Below are 6,855 nucleotides of genomic sequence, written 5' to 3' on the forward strand. Positions count from 1 at the left end.
TTTTAGAAATTCAGCATTTTGTGATTTTTAAAGAACCAGAGGGCAGTTTTGGTATTTTAACTAGACTAGAAAACCTATGAGGAAAATAAGTGATTTGGAGAAGGAGAAAAGGACTTTTTGGCATCATACGATAAAAATTACAGAAGAGAGAAGATAGCTTCATGAAGAGTTGTGGAGACAGAGGGATTCAAGGGTTTCAACCATTGAAGATCAAAGTCACCAATATCTTTGTGTAATGTCTAAATTCTTTATTATGTTTATCTTGAATATTATGAGAGGCTAAACCCCCCAATGCTAGGGGGTGGTCCAGATTTGGTTTATGTAATGACTCTGAATTCTTGATTTCATCAATACATTGGTTTATGTTATTCAGTGAAATTATGCAATGTTCTTAATGTTTTCTTTATCGGTCAAATAAGGATTAATTTGTGGCTAACAAGTACAGGACTGTAGTTGTTAGGGTTTGTGCATAATTTGATTATAGTAGATATCACCTATGACTAGGGATACCCTATAATCACCAATGAAATCTTGATAAAATAAAGGCTTGGTTTCAGCTTATTTCCCTAAGGACTTAGGTATTAGGTTGAAAGACCAAAGGTTTTCCCACTAAGGACTTAGGGGAAAACATCCACTGAGTTGAAATGATTTTTTTTATAAACTTCAAAGAACCATAACTTTTGACTCGGGTGTCCGTTTGACGTGTCGTTTCGACCGGTGGGAAGCTAAAATTATTTTCTAAACGATGAAAATTAGTTTGATGACAGTAGCTTAATATTTTACGGGTGAGGACACGGTATGTGTGAATATTGTATATATTGTACTTGCACTGTTGTGGTTGATAACGACGATGATGATTAAACGATACATGAGGATGATTTGTAGGTTGTTCCATGATACAACCATTTGTTGTTAGCCAAAGTGGCAATGATGTGGTGTATTACTCGTGTTGCATTGTTATGTTGTCACATGTAGACATTTCATATTTTGCATTGATTATGACGATGGCGTGGCCTAGATTGGCAAAGTGACGTGAGCTTGGCTCGATTATGCCCAAAATTGGCAAAGTGATGTGGGTTGATGCCCCGGGTACCACATGCATATTAGGAAGTCGGTCTCATTGCATATCATTGGTATTACTATTGATTTGATAATTATGATTCTTTGATGTGGATGTATATGTATTAGTATGTTGAAGTATTTTATGACAAATGTAGTGACTGAATGGAATAACATGAAGTATGATCATGTTGTCGCTACCGCGAAAAATGGAATCAGAGTCGCCACTAATATATTTATCCCATCAAGGGAAAGGAATATCAGGAAACCTAACTCAAAACAAGAACAAGGTCTTTCGACCAGAGAATAGGGTACGGGAGTCGGTTACGCAAGGGGGGGGGTGCTAGCACCCCTCACGCCTATCGTACTCGATGGTATCCACCTATGTTTGTTTCTATCTAAAAGGTGTATCTATCACTAATGCAATGCATGATTAAACCTAATTTTTTTAATAATTATTGTGCTCGCTAGAGTTGCCTCTATGCTTACGTATCCTCTTAAGAAGAATCAGAGCGCCGTAGTTCTGCTCAAGATTTTCTATGTTTTTTATTATTTGTTGGTATTTTTTAGTGAACAGTTACATCACACACCGCTGCTCGACCTTTGGATACTTAAGCTGGGAATGAAGCGGAAGTAACATGCTCTTAAAAGCAAAAAGAAAAGTATGTCGAGCGTTTTGAGCGACTCCCTTAAGCAAGTGAGACTCGAGCGACTCTTGGTTAGTGTTTTTTAGGGTTGGGAACTTCCACTCAAGTGATTCCCTAAAGCAAGGGAGACGAAAGTTTCCATTTCCTTTTTATCATTTCCAGCCTTTATTAAGTGTTTTATTGTGTTTTATTGATTTTTGTTTGTTATGCAAAAGGGGACCTATATCTCTAACTATCCTAGTATTAACATACTAATGGCCCTAAGGTCAAGGATAAGGGAATCTCTACCTATGTTAACATGCATAGACTACAACCTATGTTGTTCTATGTGACTATTCTTAATGAAGATTGAAGTCACCACCCTAAGGGAATATGGCAAACATATGGTAAGAGATAAGCAAAGAGCTAAAAGAAAATGAAGCCCATGGTAGGTGACTTAATGAAGTCCCTAACCAAGTCTACTCCTAAGAGAGACTACACACAATGAATCCCAAAAGTATAGCTAAAAAAGAAGTGAAATATCAACCAATACTAGCTACTAATTACCATTCAAATGTACATGAATCAAAGTTTTTAAACTTAAACCAGAATTGAATTAAAAATGGAATTAAAAGGAGTTATTTATATACAAAGTAGTTCTACATATATCTAATGAGAATATACCAAAGATTATAATGAAAATCTATTCCTAAGTCAATCAAATGAAATTGTTTACAAGAAGGTGCTAAACAAAACATTTATACACACATGAAAAGAGAAATTCAAGTAAAATAGGAGAAAAATGATTTAAAAATTCTATTTCAGGTCCTAGGCCTTCTAAACTATCCTAATTATATGTACAAAAATAACCAAATTTATTGCATAAATGCATTTCATTTTATGGGTAAAAACAACACAATTATCTATTAGAAACGCATATAAATCGGGTATAAAACCCTAAGCCAAAACCTAACTAAAACAAAGAGTTAGAAATTAATTTTTTTTATACACATTATCATGTATTAGTCTACTGAAACTACACAAAAATTGGTAATTAAATTCTAGTCCTAAGGCATCTAATTGAATTAATTTGCAAAATCTGTCAAAATGAAAAGAAAGTATGAACACACCCAAACAAATGATTTATTAAAAATGGAGGATCAATTTCTAAAAACCTACAAAAAATATTACAAATATTTAGATTCAAATTATTATCTAAAACCTATTTTTATTTATTTTTTATTTGAACCAAAACAGATTTATGAATTAAGGAGAAAAAGTTAGAGGGAAGCAAAATATTAACCAAGAAATGAATCTGTCAGGCTGGGGGTGCGAAAGTAAAAAGAATACATCAACATCAATGTCACACAAAAAGTCTGCTTGCCAAGGAAGTGTTGGTTGATTTTGAGAATCTTTTACCTAAAGTTGTCAAGGTGTTACCTTGGGAGTATAAACATGTTCTTGCAAGTATGAGGTATGATGTGGTAGAGATGAAACATATGATGTAGTGGAGTGTGCTGCTGCTGATATAGATGAAAAATATGATGAAGCTTAAGCAGTAGAGAAAGATGATTTTGAAGAGCTAAAGAAGTTGGCAACTGCATCTTTGAGTGAGAACCCAAGTGAGGTAGTTTTTAGTTTCTTATTTGTTAGTGTTAGGGTATAATTTTGTCCTTTTTGCATCAATAATATTAGCATTATGCAGCGAAATTTTATTATAGTCTTACTCTAATATGTGCTTTTAGTTGTAATATTCAAAGAGACTATATATTGAATAACATAACCAGGAATATTCCAGAGGAAATGGGTAATATCAAAACTTTAAGGAACTACTAGCAAGCAAATACATTCAGAAATATCTTCATTGGGTATTTTTTTAACATTAACTTCTATGTCAACTTTTAAGTATATTGAACTTGCAATACCTTCAGAAAATACTCTAATTTGGCTATTCTAGGTAAGTTATGCTATTTTGAATGCATTACTTTCTTTTGTATATTTTATATTATATCCATATTAAATATTCCATTTTTCATTTTGAAATGGCGCTTAAATTTTGCAGTGGTGTTAGTCAAACAGTCGTAAATCTACGATGGTGTTTTGAAGTGGTGCTTACAATCTGTTGTTGTGATCCGGGTGCTTTGGTTTCTGTTTGAGGTCGGTTTTTCCTAAAGAAGGATGATGATTCTGGTTTGTTCATGTTTTAGCATTTGATCTTTTAAGTTGGCTAGCTATTGTTTTAGGTAATTGGTTCAACATTGTTTAATGTGATTAGCTTTTGGTTTAAGTATTCAACTGGATTATTTTAAACCAATTTGAGTACTTCATACAGCTATACCAGTAAAAATTTCTAGCACAATTATTTATATTTTCTAAATTAGCAGCTTGAATGAAAAGATTGGTTGATATTTTCAAAACTGGTAAACATGATGTAGACTGTTATAAATTACATTATTTGAAGTGAATGTTAAGTAACCACTAACCTGTGATTATTTATGATATAAAAGATTATGAATATTGGAACATTTGTATGAGCTTTGAATCACAGTTAAAAGATTTTGATAATTAAATGGTAAAGCCATGAATCTTTCCAATATCATAACTACCTACTTTGAAAAAGCAGCAACAATCAAAGAATATACCTGTTGCATTGTCAAGTTTCTCTCTTTGCTTATCCTGTTGCATTGTATATACCTTAGGCTAAGTGCTTTGAAACTGGTGGAGCTGTTGCAATTAAGAAAGTCTTACAAGACTGGATGCTTAAAAATAGGGAACTCCAAGTTATGCGTATGTTTGAACCTACTAATATTATTAAACTAAAGCATTGTTTCTACTCAACAGGTGAAAAAGAAGAGGTGTATTTTAACTTAGTGTTTAAGTATGTACCTGAAACTGCCTACAGAGTTTCAAAGAACTATGTCAGGATGCATCAACACATGCCTATACTTATATGCACCATGTGGTTGGAGTCTGCCACTGAGACATCAAACCTCAGAATCTATTGGTATGAATTACTTTTTTATCTTCTAGTATTGGTGTTGTTATGATAACGGATACTTTGATTATGGATTCTTTTGTTGGATATCTTCAAGAAGCAATCTTTACTATTTACCCTGATACCACACACGTGATTGACTTTCCATCACTTCCTAATCATCTATTTGCTTTTACATCAAATATTGATGGATTTAGTTCGATGACCATGAGGTATAGCATCAAACTTGGATTCTGAGGTTCTATTAATGGTTTGATTTTTATTTCTTTTGATATTGACGATAATCCATCAATATTGCTTTCATAATTGATTACAGATTTGAGAACCTCACTCTGTCATTGGTTTGTTAGAATGCACCAATGGCAGCGATCGAAGACATGTACCAATTCCCTTTCGTGTCGATCATTTTATGCTTTAAGGTGTTCACATCATTCTTTGGGGGGAGAGGAAAGTAAATGCATTCTGGTCAAACACAAAATATTATATAGAAAACCATGGAAACCAAAATCTTATACACAAAATCTTATATAACACATCAAAATTAAATAGATCTTTGATTATCTGTAAACAGAAAACAAAGGAAATTGGTTTAGCTATTACTAAATTCTTTAAATGTAGGTACTTAAACTCAGTCTTGCCGCAATTTCATGTTTGGCAATGGTTTTGTGCGCCTGTTATTGAGATAGCCATAACTATTGTTGAACATAGTGCTGGCCAATATCATGTCTAGTTTATAATGGCAGATGTACAAGTACTTCTATACTTTACATTTCATACTATTAATAGTTACACTTTTAAGCATTTTGTTTCTTTTTCAATCATCTTAACTTTCGTATACAAATGAAGAAACCACACTGTTGTATTTGCAATAAAAATCTAAATGCCTATAATTCTACAATACTTTGATGAATGATATTTGTCTGTTATGGATATCTATTGTTTCTGTTTCAAAAACTGATGCTCAACATATGTTTCCACAGGTGACCAGAAGCATCAATACAGAATATGGCCAGGGATTTCGTGATCAAAGGGATGACAATCCTGCCCCCTTAATGCCCCAAATACTGATGGCATAAACCCAGGTCAATGTGTGTATTGAAGATAACTACATAGAAAGTGGGGATGATCTTGTAGCCATCAAGAGTGGTTGGGATCAATATGGAATCAACATGGCTAAGCCTAGCACAAACACCATAGTGAGAAAAAATTTAGGCACTGCCCCAACTTGCTCTGGAGTAGGAATAGGCAGTGAATGTCTGGTGGAATTTCAAATATTATAATAAAAAATTTGCACTTGTGAAACTTTGCAGTGGTGTTTCTTTAAAATCTGAAAATGATGGAGAGGGGTATCTAACAAATGTGAGTATAGGTAATATAAGAATGGGGAGGATGAAGATACCAATTAGGTTCAGTAGAGGTTCGAATGAGTATCCTGATGATGGGTAGAATTCAAAAGTTTTTCCTAGATTTAAAAATGTTTTAATCAGCAATGTGGTCGATGTAAATTCAACAAAAAGCTCCGGTTCTGGAAGTTGTAGTAGGCTCATCATTTGAAGGCTTGTGCTTCAAGAATATTACTCTTCTTGGTGTAGCCTTATCTACAACATGACGTTGTGACTATATTAAGTGGAGTTGCACCATAGCTTTAGAGGTTTAACCAATGAATTTTCTGTTTTACTTAACTTGATTGTTTTCTTCAACATTATGTGTTATTGTTATATATACAGTTTATACACTAGGAGAGAATCCAAACATGAAAACAGTAGAGACAACTTTGACTCAGATTTTATCTCTTTATTATTACTTTGATACTGAAAAATTCATTCAAAAAATCTGATATATTTATTCAATGTTTTTCATTAAAGCAATGTACTTCCTAGCATAGCCAGCAGTGAACTCCAAGACTGTCGCATAATATTTCTTGCAACCCAAAAACACTAATCTCCAAAGACCACTTACATCATTCAAGATTCAAGATCTTACAAAATGGTATATTTGCATAACTAGTATTGACAAAAGTTGAGAATCAAGATGAAGCTGAAATCTCATTCTTTATTTTTCTTCATGTTCCTCATTCTAGCCTTTAGCAACATACAAATAAGCTTAGCAGACTGTGATAATCTACATGACACATGCCTCACATCTCTGTCAGCAAGAAAGACATCATTCATCAAT

General features: G+C 33.3%; 1 long non-coding RNA gene across 1 annotated transcript; it reads left to right on the forward strand.

The window, feature by feature from the left end:
- Positions 1-3,749: 3,749 nt before the first annotated feature.
- LOC131606824 (uncharacterized) lies at positions 3,750-6,345 on the forward strand. Its single transcript, XR_009285062.1, has 2 exons — positions 3,750-3,842; positions 5,661-6,345. It is a non-coding gene; the product is annotated as an uncharacterized LOC131606824 (long non-coding RNA).
- Positions 6,346-6,855: the final 510 nt, after the last annotated feature.

Source organism: Vicia villosa, linkage group LG5 (assembly GCF_029867415.1).
Source record: "Vicia villosa cultivar HV-30 ecotype Madison, WI linkage group LG5, Vvil1.0, whole genome shotgun sequence".
NCBI classification, from domain to species: Eukaryota; Viridiplantae; Streptophyta; class Magnoliopsida; order Fabales; family Fabaceae; genus Vicia; species Vicia villosa.